Source organism: Gossypium hirsutum, chromosome A10 (assembly GCF_007990345.1).
Source record: "Gossypium hirsutum isolate 1008001.06 chromosome A10, Gossypium_hirsutum_v2.1, whole genome shotgun sequence".
Taxonomy (NCBI): Eukaryota; Viridiplantae; Streptophyta; class Magnoliopsida; order Malvales; family Malvaceae; genus Gossypium; species Gossypium hirsutum.
In genome coordinates this window covers 77,534,535-77,547,255 of record NC_053433.1, presented here as the reverse complement: position 1 = coordinate 77,547,255, position 12,721 = coordinate 77,534,535, and positions in this window count along the sequence as shown.

The following is a 12,721-nucleotide window of genomic DNA, read 5'->3' as shown; positions in this document are numbered from 1 at the left end:
TCATCACACCACAAATTCATCTTTTAGATTCTTTCCAATTTTTCATTTATATATTTATCATTTACTTTCTAGGACAAACATCTCCAAATCACTTTGGTAATAAGTTTACACAAAGTCTTAGCTCGATTGATATGAATATTATTGTCAATGCAGGAGGACGTGAGTTCGAGTGTACTGAAACTCATTATCTTCCTATTTATGGGTTGGGGAGAGACTATGAATAGTTCTATACATTGTGTCAAAAAAAGCAAATATGACCGGAATCTATAACTTATAATAAAATTATTCAAATAAAAAAAATTTACAAAAAAAAATTACTTTTTTTTAGTATACTGCTTATTTCTACCATTATTTTCTTTGCCTCTTAAATTTAGAGGTGAGCATTCCATAGAATTGGAGGAACAAATTTCAAGTTAGTTGAGTTTATAAGCCTTATTTTATCAATCTAATTTAATTTAATTTTTTTTCAAATCGATTCAAGTAAAATAAAATTCAAGTTGAGTCAAATTGAGTGAAATTGTTTGAGTTAAATTAAAAAAAATAAAAAATGTCAAATTAAAATATTGTTATAACATAATTAATTCCATGTTAGAGCACATAAATTTGAAATCATGTATATTTGTAATCTCTTTCAAAGCTACTTAGATCCTCAAATTTATTATTATTATTTTTAGTTCTAAATTTTATATATTCTTTATAATTTTTTTAAAGGGACTATTTTTTTTCGAAATTGATAGGGACTAAAGATATATTTATATCAACTTATTATTTGAGTTATTCGAATTATAAAATTTAACTAAACTCAAACTCGATAAAATGAATTACTTATTTGAATTAATTTAAAAAAATAGAATAATTCAATTTTGATTAACTCAAAATTTAAAAATAAATTTAATTTTTTAAATTGAAAAAAAAACACACTTACGTATTTTAATTTGCTACTTCTAATATTGCTTGAAAGATGAATTTTGGAATTGAAATTATGGGTTCTAAAATCATGTGCGATTAGGGTTTTTAATTGATTTTGTATAAAAGAAAAATAAATTGGTGATTTGGAGGTTTTGGTCTAATTAGACGTGACATGAGAAAACAAAAAAAATGGGCTAATTTTTTTGATTGGACTTCTGATTAAGTTTTATAAAATAATTTTCTACTTTACTTTTATATAACTAAAGAATTTTCAATTTAAATTGTTTATGGATTTGATTTGTAGTTTTAAATGTTGAGTCTAACATCAAATTCGGCTTCCCCATATTCTAAATGTTATTGTGATCGATGTTAATATTTTAAAATTAAATAATTGTTTTATTAATAAAACAATATCAAATTTTAGACTAAGAATGTTGAATTGAAAAGTCCCTAGACTTATTTAAAAAATATTTTTTTCGCGCTTTAACTTTATAAATTTTTTTTATTTCTTAATTTAATTTTTTTAATATTTAAATTTGTATTGTTCGTCAAATCACCCCAAAATAAATAAAAAAGTTAACGTTTATTAACATTACTGATGTGACATCCGTGTAATAGTCCATGTAAATCCCATGTTAGCAATTAATTAATTTTTAATAATTTAAAAATATTTTTTTTATATTTTTATACTTTTTAAATAAATTTTAATCTTTATAAAAAATACTTTTTATAAATTTTTTTTTAATTTTTAAAATTTTAAAAAATTAATTAATTACTGATGTGGCATCCACGTATATGCCACATTAGTAAAATTAATAGACATTAATTTTTTTTATCTATTTTGGAGTGATTTGACAAACAATGCAAGTTTAAGGGTCAAAATAGGTAAAAAATTTTAAAAAAATTAATTAATTATTGATGTGGCATCTACGTATATGCCACATTAGAAAAATTAATAGGCGTTAAATTTTTCATCCGTTTTGGAGGAATTTTACAAACAATGCAAGTTTTAGGGCCAAAATAGGTGAAAATTAAATAGAAGGCTAAAATGACTTTTTTTTTGTAAAGTTGGAGGACCAAATAAGTCATTATGCCATTGAAATAAATATGTTAGCTCCTTTTACAATAAAAGAAAAAGAAAATAAACATTGAAAGAATAGAGGTGTATAGAAAATTTTTTTTGAACCAAGAGGCATATAGAAATATAGACATGAAGGTTTATGCAATATTAGAGAGAAAAAGAGTTGATTGAGTCTTAGCTTAGTTGGTATTGGCATTGGCATTGGCATTGACATTATTTAGTGCAAGAGGATGTGGGTTCAAAAGCGTTAAAGCACATTTATCCTCCTATTTAAGGTTAGGCAGAGGCTATAGGTAGTTTTAGTGTCACATGTTACAGTTTAGAGCCTGTGACCATAACACAAAATGCATCCCATAGAGGTCTATCGTTTAGATAGGGATCATTTGACCCACGAGAGCTAGCTCGATTCAAAGAACTGTTGAAGAAGCCTGCCATTTGAAGTTTGGGTGACCCAATGATGCGAATATGGAAAGCTAGGCTACCTTGGTAATTAGGAAAACTAATCTTAGAATATTGAGGGGAATCATATCTTGTAAGATTAGATATGATTTGATATTGTAAATCTTTTAAATCCCTTAATTTTAGGGATAGGCTTAATATCGTCCGTCGATTTAACTTGATATAGATCGTCGATTTTGGGGGAGCTCAACTATAAATAGAGAGCTTCCCCATCATTTGTAAATCATCCATTGTTTCATTATTCTTTGTGAATAAGAAGATATTGAGAGCATTTATTCAAACACCTCTCGTGCATTATTTTCTGTTTTTGTTCATTTAGCCTTCTTTTGATTTGTGTTGCTTCCGTTATATAACTTGGTGCTTTAGTGGAATTCTTTGTAAATCCTCAATTGTTTGGTGGCTAGGCTGACTTAGGCATGTTTGAAACTAAATGATCGCCTAAGAAAGAATAGAGGTGTATAGAAAAATTTTTTTGAACCAAGAGGCATATAGAAATATAGACATGAAGGTTTATGCAATATTAGAGAGAAAAATAGTTGATTGAGTCTTAGCTTAGTTGGTATTGGCATTGGCATTGGCATTGGCATTATTTAGTGCAAGAGGATGTGGGTTCAAAAGCGTTAAAGCACATTTATCCTCCCATTTAAGGTTAGGCAGAAGCTATAGGTAGTTTTAGTGTCACATGTTACAGTTTAGAGCCTGTGACCATAACACAAAATGCATCCCATAGAGGTCTATCGTTTAGATAGGGATCATTTGACCCACGAGAGCTAGCTCGATTCAAAGAACTGTTGAAGAAGCCTGCCATTTGAAGTTTGGGTGACCCAATGATGCGAATATGGAAAGCTAGGCTACCTTGGTAATTAGGAAAACTAATCTTAGAATATTGAGGGGAATCATATCTTGTAAGATTAGATGTGATTTGATATTGTAAATCTTTTAAATCCCTTAATTTTAGGAATAGGCTTAATATCATCCGTCGATGTAACTTGATATAGATCGTCGATTTTGGGGGAGCTCAACTATAAATAGAGAGCTTCCCCATCATTTGTAAATCATCCATTGTTTCATTATTCTTTATGAATAAGAAGATATTGAGAGCATTTATTCAAACACCTCTCGTGCATTATTTTCTGTTTCTGTTCATTTAGCCTTCTTTTGATTTGTGTTGTTTCCGTTATATAACTTGGTGCTTTAGTGGAATTCTTTGTAAATCCTCAATTGTTTGGTGGCTAGGCTGACTTAGGCATGTTTGAAACTAAATGATCGCCTAAGAAAGAATAGAGGTGTATAGAAAATTTTTTTTGAACCAAGAGGCATATAGAAATATAGACATGAAGGTTTATGCAATATTAGAGAGAAAAAGAGTTGATTGAGTCTTAGCTTAGTTGGTATTGGCATTGGCATTGGCATTGACATTATTTAGTGCAAGAGGATGTGGGTTCAAAAGCGTTAAAGCACATTTATCCTCCCATTTAAGGTTAGGCAGAGGCTATAGGTAGTTTTAGTGTCACATGTTACAGTTCAGAGCCTGTGACCATAACACAAAATGCATCCCATAGAGGTCTATCGTTTAGATAGGGATCATTTGACCCACGAGAGCTAGCTCGATTCAAAGAACTGTTGAAGAAGCCTGCCATTTGAAGTTTGGGTGACCCAATGATGCGAATATGGAAAGCTAGGCTACCTTGGTAATTAGGAAAACTAATCTTAGAATATTGAGGGGAATCATATCTTGTAAGATTAGATGTGATTTGATATTGTAAATCTTTTAAATCCCTTAATTTTAGGGATAGGCTTAATATCATCCGTCGATGTAACTTGATATAGATCGTCGATTTTGGGGGAGCTCAACTATAAATAGAGAGCTTCCCCATCATTTGTAAATCATCCATTGTTTCATTATTCTTTATGAATAAGAAGATATTGAGAGCATTTATTCAAACACCTCTCGTGCATTATTTTCTGTTTCTGTTCATTTAGCCTTCTTTTGATTTGTGTTGCTTCCGTTATATAACTTGGTGCTTTAGTGGAATTCTTTGTAAATCCTCAATTGTTTGGTGGTTAGGTTGACTTAGGCATGTTTGAAACTAAATGATCGCCTAAGGCTACACGAATTACGAAACTAAAGTTCTAGCCCTATAACAAGTGGTATCCGAGCTTGGGTTGTGAAGGCACCGTTTAGATGTCGAAAGAAGTTGCCGATCAAAATGAGTCAAAGGAGACCTATTGGTGGGCCAGAAAACCAATCCTATTGAAGGAAATTTTTTTGGCTACAGAGGAATAAGTAGTCAATCTCGAGGAGTCTATGGGGGACGTGAAAGAATCACTTAAGGATTGGAAAAAACAATTCAGGGACTATGTGATGATGTCTCTTAATTCCAATGTGGAAAAGGTACAAGATTTGTTAAATTCCACTAGGAATAAACTGACGGAGAGAAATGAAGCTCTCAAGGCCATAGTGATGGCTTTGAAGAAGAAAACAATGGCCACAAGAATAGAGGAGCTCGATGGAGAACTTGCTTTGTGTCGAGCAGTAGTGGGGAATGGAGTGTCAAGTACAGCACTCAATTACGATGTAAATGTTTCGAAGCTGAAAGAGTTTGTGGGGACAAGGTTTGCATGCGATGTGAACAATTTCTTGTAGAGGGTAGAGCACTACTTCTGTGCCAAAAGCATTATGGAGGATGCAATTAAGGTAAACATTGCTTCTAAGTTTCTTACTAATATTACGCTTTTATGGTGGCAAGGCAAGTCCATAGATAAAAGGCATAGTGAGATTAGGACGTGGGAAGAGTTCCAACATGAGTTGAAGGGGCAATTTTATCCCGAATTTGTTGAGAATGAAGCTCAGGCAAAGTTGTAATGGCTTGCGCAATGAGGCACAGTGGGGGAGTATGTTCGAGATTTCGAGAAATTGATGCTTCAAATTTTAGATGTGATCGAGATTGAGACATTTCTTGCTTTTAAGAATGAGTTAAAGCCGTAAGTCAGATAGGATTTAGAACGAGGAGGTGTCCAAGAGTTGTCGAAAGCCATGTTGGTAGCAAAGTCCATAGCCAAATTGGGTCTACAGAAAGACAAGCTTGAGTCTTTCGAATTTGAGGAAAGGGGTGTATGTGGGTGGAACTGTAACAACTCAATTTAGGGCCTAGTCGGAACAGTGGTCTCGGGATCACAAATTCGAAGTTTGGAAAATTTATTTTATTATTATTATTATGAGGTTATAGTATGATTATAGTAGTGCATGAGAAATATAGGGAGCTAATTTTAATGTTTTTGAGCCCTATTGCGAGAAAGGACTAAATCGCATAAAAGGCAAAAGTTACATTTTAGTACCCAAATGTGTCAATTAGCTAGAGAACTAAAATTTGAGGCTTTTAAAGAGCAATTAAACCCTTTTTAAAGGAGTATAGGCGGCCATAGGGTCAAGAGGACACAAAAATTTTAAAATTAGGTGGGTTAGGTGACTTATTTTGACTAAAATAGAGATAGATGAAAGGATGATGATATCATCCCTTTCCATCTTCTTCCTCCACTGAAATTTTTAGAAAAGAATGGGGTTTTGAAAGCTTCAAAAATTTCAGCAACATTAAGCCTCTCAAGTAAGTGATTTTGAAAGTTTCTCTTAATGATTTTTACATTTTTGGACTCCTTGAAGCATAGGCTTTCTAATGAGAGGTCTATTTTGAAAAATGATTGAAATTTTAGGGTTTTACCATGAAAATAGTTGTGATGTTTGCTGATTTTATGGAAGAAAATGAGTCTTAGTTGTGTAATAGACAACTTTTGTGAAAGAACTTCTCATGAAAACCCTTATAGGACCATTTTGCAAAGTTTGTGAAATTAGGTAATAAGGGTGTAAAATAGTGAGAATTTGGTGATGCTATAAGAGTAAAAAAAGGTCAGCTAGGACTAAGATACGAAGAAATTCAATAAAAATTGAATTTCGAGCATAGGGGCAAAATGGTCATTTTGCCAAGGTCTAGAGGCAAAATAGTCATTTTACCTAAGATGTGAATTTTAGATTGCCTAATTTTGTTTAGTGACTAAATGAGCGTATTTTTTTCATCATAGATCAAGAATTGCCAAATCTGAACCTAGACCGGAGGAAAGCCAAGCAAATTGACTAAACCAACTAGTCGAGTACATTTTGTAACCTGAGGTAAGTTGTATGTAAATAATACAACTACATTTTTAATGTATGTATTCGAATTGTCTTTGAATTGATATCATATGAATTGCTAGATTGGGAACTGAAGATGCATATTAATAATTGAGATAGTAGAAAGATCTAGTTCGGACCCTAGGAAACAAACCGGATATTCAAGCCATAACATTCGGATTTCTTGTGTGCCAGTGTAAGACATGTCTAGGACATGCATCGGCCTCGATGATGATAGCCAGTGTAAGACGTGTCTGGGACATGTATTGACTAAGAATCGTGCTAGTGTAAGACATGTCCGGGACATGCATCAGCACGTATATACGAGAGCTAGTATAAGACCATGTATGGGACATGGCATCGGCCTCGATGATGATAGCCTGTGTGAGACCATGTCTGGGACATGGCACCAACAACTTATCCCATGTTTGAGGCTTATAGAATATCCAGTAGTATTTCGAAAGGTTCGACTTTAATATTACGAAAGTGATTTAATAAGGAAAGTATAATAATGTTGTGAGTGGTATAGGTACCTATTTGGTATGCATGAGTAATGAGCTCAAATTAGAAAATGTGATTTGAGTAGACAGTAATGAGTAAGTCAAGTTTATGCTTACCTTTGAGCTATGAGTATGATGACTAATTGTGAAACTGTTGTTGTATATTTATTTATATGCAACTTACTAAGCTTTACGCTTACTCTCTTTCCTTTCCCTTTTTTTTTCAGTGCCGATTAATTAGCTCAAGGATCCCTTGAATTCAGAGATATCGATCACACTATCAATCGAAGCACTTGGTATAGTATAAATCTTCTTTTGAGTATGGCATGTATAGGGCTAGACTAGGATGTTTGTTTTAATGAGAAATTGGTTATGTACTTTGGCTTAAGTCAAAAGCCCTTCATTTTGTATCAAGCCTAGAATAATGGCTATTATTCATTTTGGCAAATGCATATAATGTTCTTTCTATGGATGAATTGGTGTCTATTGTGGTGAAATTAGTATAATGCATATAATGTTCTTTCTATGGATGAAATGGGTGAAAAAATGGCTTGGAAGAATGGCCTCCTTTTGCCCACACGGGTAAAGCATACGGGCGTGTGTCTAGACCGTGTGTGACACACAGCTCACTCCCATGGGTGTGTGTTATGGCCGTGCGTCCCCTGCACTGAAAACTTTAAGTCAGTTTAGTACACGGGTAGGCCACACGGGCGTGTGTCATGGCCGTGTTTTAAAGTCAGTGTTGTACATGGGTAGGCCACACGGGCGTGTGTCATGGTCGTGTTTTAAAGTCAATGTTGCACATGGGCTAAGGACACGGGCATGTCCTAAGCTACACGGGCGTGTGTGACCACACGGTCTATACCCACATGGGTGTGTGGAGCTTTAAAGCATGAATTTTTTTCAAGTTTTCTCAAGTTCTTGGTTTAGTCCTGAACCGTCTCTAATGTATGTTTTGGGTCTCGTGAGCCTATTTAAGGGACATAATGCATATGAATGAGAAGTTTTAAGTTAAAAGAAATTTTATGGCCCGATTTTATATGTGTATGCTTGAGTTAAGTCCGGTAGCACCTTGAACTCTGTCCCGGCGTAGGATGCGGGCGAGGGGTGTTACAGGAACCATGGGGGAGATAATAGTAATGGTAATAGTGATGGTGGTAATGGGAAACCATGAGTTGGGAAGATAAAACCTAACAAAAGAGGGGCAAGATCAAAAGTTTTCTTTATGAAAGTTTATATATGTTGAAGAATTGTCCGAAGAAATCCATGCTTTTTGAGAAGGACAAGCCGGAAGGTAAGGCCGTGAGACTTGGGTTGAGCACAAGAGGTGCCAAAACCAAAGATACCAAAAGCAATAAGCAGTCAATGGAGTGTTTCTTGTGTCATGGTCTGTATAGGTTGCGAAAATGTTCGAAGAAGTTCATCATCAAAGGGGACGATGGGTCAGACAAAGTGCCTAAGAAGCTTGGTCTGAGTGAAGGAAAAGTTGAAGCCAAGAGGGAAAATAAGAGCAAGAAGAAGTGAGTGAAATGCTTCTTGTGCCATGGTTCACATGAGTTGAGAAACTGTCCAAAGCAATCCAATTCAGCTGTGGTCAAGGAAAATGCACATCGAAGCTTGTTGAGTTATCGAAGAGGCTTTCACCTAAGTAAGAGGTAAGTTTGGCATCGAACTTAGAAGAATAAGTAGCGATGCAAACATTGAAGCTAAGACTAATAAGGCTCAATTTGAGGGAAGCAACGGAGTTTGCTGAGTCGTTGACGAGGCTTCCACCCAAGGAAATGGTGAGTTGTGCATCAAACTTAGAGGAAAAAGTAGTGATGTAAATTTTGAAGCTAGGATCAATGAGGCTTATTTCTATTGATTCATTAGAGGAGCTACCACCTATGGGAGAGGTGGGTTGTGTATCAGACTTTGCAAAAGTAGTGATGCAAATTGGACACTTGACCAGAGTAAATGCTACAAGTAAGGTACATCTCAAGTAAATGCTGCAAGTAAGGTACATCTCAAGCACTTTGATAGTGTTTTGCATTTTAACTTGTTGGCTTGGCAAGAATATAAGCACTTTTTCAAAGTTCTTAAGTGATGAGGCTGAGGGACTATGGGCATGCCGAAGCCTAGTTGTGAGAATCAAGAGGGTTCTAATCGAAATGACTCAGAATATGGACAAGTGAGAGCCATGGATTCTTGCCAACGAGATGCACTAACAAGTGGGATAGTTCAAGTTAAGAGGCGATGAAAGCCAAGACAAAAGTTTCGAAGGAATAGATGACTCGATTGTGAGACTCTTCAGGAAAGAGCTAAGGCGATGAGAGAGTTCCGATGCGAATCAAGTCAGTTTCATTTTGAAGGCACAACGAGGGTGTTACGAGAATGAGTGGGGTAGAATGTCACGGGCCGTAGTTCAAATCCTGTGACCATAACACAAAATGCATCCCATGGAGGTCTATCGTTTAGATAGAGATCATTTAAACCCACAAGAGCTGGCTCGATTCAAAGAGCTATTGAAATATCTTGTCTATTTGAAGCCTTGGTGGCCCAATAATGCGAATATAAAAAGTTAGGCTACCTTGGTAATTGGGGAAACTAATCTTAGAAGATTGAGGGGAATCATATCTTGTAAGATTAGATGTGATTTGATATTGTAATTCTTGTAAATCCCTTAATTGTAGGGATAGACTTAATCTCATTCGTCAATGTAACATGATCTAGATTGTTAGTTTTGGGGAAGCTCAATTATAAATAGAGAGCCTTTCCCTCACTTGTAAGTCATCCATTCATCCATTGTTTCATTATTCTTTGTGAATAAGAAGTTATTGAGAGCCTTTACTCAAACACCTATCGTGCATTGTTTTCTATGGCTATTCTGTTCATTAAACCTTCTTTTGATTTGTATTGCTTCCGCTATATAAATTGGTGTATTAGAGGAATTCTTTGTGAATCCTTAATTGTTTGGTGGTTAGGCTGACTTAGGCGTGTTTGAAACAAAATAATTGCCTAAGGCGGTACAAATTACGAGACTAAAGTTCTAGCCCCGTGACACTAAGCATTTGTATAAAGAGATAGACATAGAGAGAGAGAAGAGTTTTATATTTCATTGAAATAATAATCTGGCACACTTAGTTTACATTCATTTAAAAGTATTACATTATTTAAAAAATAAAAAAATAAAAAAATTGTAACAAATTAAGAAAGGAAAGTTTTAGAGATATGTTGTTATTCACTTAACAATTTTTAACAAATCCTCCTTTAAATTGAAAGCTCTTATGCTTCGTTTATATTAAACATCGTAGAACGAACAATTATCAACTTTCTTAAATTTTTGAAGGGAAACAATTTGAAAGGTTTAGTCTACCGATACAACGAAGTCACATCTTATAATGGGAACAAAAATGTTCATGTTGTCTACACTATACTTTTGCTTGTATCTTTAGCCACCAATCGTGCATTGTACTTATCAACATCACTATTTTTCTTCAACTTCGTCTTGTAAACCCACTTGGCACTAATGGTTTTATGACCTTTCGAAAGGTTATTTAGCTCCCACATATCATTCCTTTCAATGGCTTTAGTTCCAACATCCATTGTCATCCTCAATTTTGGTTATTTGGTAGCACTTTAAAAAGTTGTTGGATCATAATCACAATAAGTGAAAAATGGGTAATTGCATCATCCTTAGCGTCAATTCTAGTTGTCTCATAGTTATGTATCCATGTAGGCCTTTTCGAACAAGACGATGTGCTTGAGCTACCACATTATTTTTTTTCTCCTGCTGGAAAAATTTTTATAGTTAGTGGAGTAGCATTTGTTGGAATTTTAGGTAATAAAGCTACTCTTTCAACTTCATCATCACATAAAACTTTAGTAAGTAGTTTCTCATTTTATTCCCAAGTATTTTCTTCATAAAAAAACAACACTACTGCTGGTCATAATCTTTTTTGTTAATGGAATGAACAACTTGCATGCCTTAGATTTCTTACTAATACCAAGAAAGACATATATCTTGCCTTTAACAAAAAAGCTTCTTTCTCTTTGCATCCGAACATGTGCATAGACAATGCACCCAATCTTGTAAAAAGGTGGTCAAAGTGAAAAGGTGGTTGCATAATTGAGGCATAACTAGCACTGTCATTAAGGATATTTTGCGGATAGTGTATCCCCTAGGATTCAACAGCCACTTTTGTTTCAAAAAGAAAACATGGAGCATGAAGAACGAACCAAGAATCATTTAGCTAAATATAAGAGAAAAGAAAAAGGTAGAAGATTTCGAGAGAGAAGAAGAATGCTCAATGTTGAATGATTTAGAAGGTTGGTAATGCATGGTATTTATAAGCACCATACATGCCTAAATTTAGCAAAATATGTATGTTAGAAATTAGAGTGTTAGTTGTTGAGAAAATTATAGAATTTCAAATAATCTCATTTGACAAAAATAATTAATAAAGTAAAATCAAAAAGAAAAAAAATAGACTAGGCCTTGTATTGTTAGGGAGATTGACTGATTCTCGCTTGACTGAGCTTTCTGGCTCAATTCTCGTGCACAAGTGCCTATCTTCTTATTTTAGCTCTTATAAGCCCAATACCAAGTAATTCTATATAATTAAAACTTAAAAGGCTTCACTAAGGGATGTGAGATTCTCTAAAATACACTATACTCCTAACAATCCCCCACATATTTCAAAGAATAATAGAAATGATTTTAATTGGGTACTCTAAGTACTTTAATATAATGCAATAATTATAATGTCCTTTAGAATGTGAACCATAACTTAGATAAATGAGATATAATTTACTAAACAATTGGTGAAACTTTGAGTTTCTATGAATTATTTATTTATCACGAAAATTTACATTCTCATTGTGGCACTCCACACCCAACTTGGACATTGCCAGAGCAACTCAAATTGTGATAATTCATTTTTATTAATATTAAACTAGTGAACATAATATAATTCAGATATTTCAAGTTATATAAGTGGATTGCACATACATGAGGTCAAATGGGCCCACACATAGTGACTTAGGGTCAAACACGGAGTTAGGACACGAATCTTAACTCAAATTATCAAAGTGGAAGGTTGCGTTTTAAGACAATGAAGCCATGTTTTGAGACATGCTTCCCCTATTTTAGTATTTTTGCTTTGAGCTATGTTGCCTCCAGACAATAGGGTTCAGGTTTCGAGAGTTGCACTCTTATCTCTCAAGAGAGGTATTGAGCCTTAGCTCTCCTGTTTTAGACCCTTAGCTTCGACATTTATGGTCTCGAGACAATAGCTTCCATGTCTCAAGACATTTGAGATTAGGATTTAGTGCCTCGAGACATTTACCTAGAATTGCACAAAATGGTCATTGTTACTATTGGTGTTTTAAGACATGTTCTTAGTGTCTCGAGACACTATGTAAAATTATCTATAATGTACATTTTAAGCCATGCAATTGATTTCCCAACCGTACCTAACTTAGACTGAAATGACACCGATCTTATATGCATCAATTTAACATTCAAAGCTTCTAATATCACGGTAGCTAAACCAAAACATCAACATATTCATAATTAATACTTTATTAACCTCAAACCATATTTAGACATAAATCAATCATCAAAGT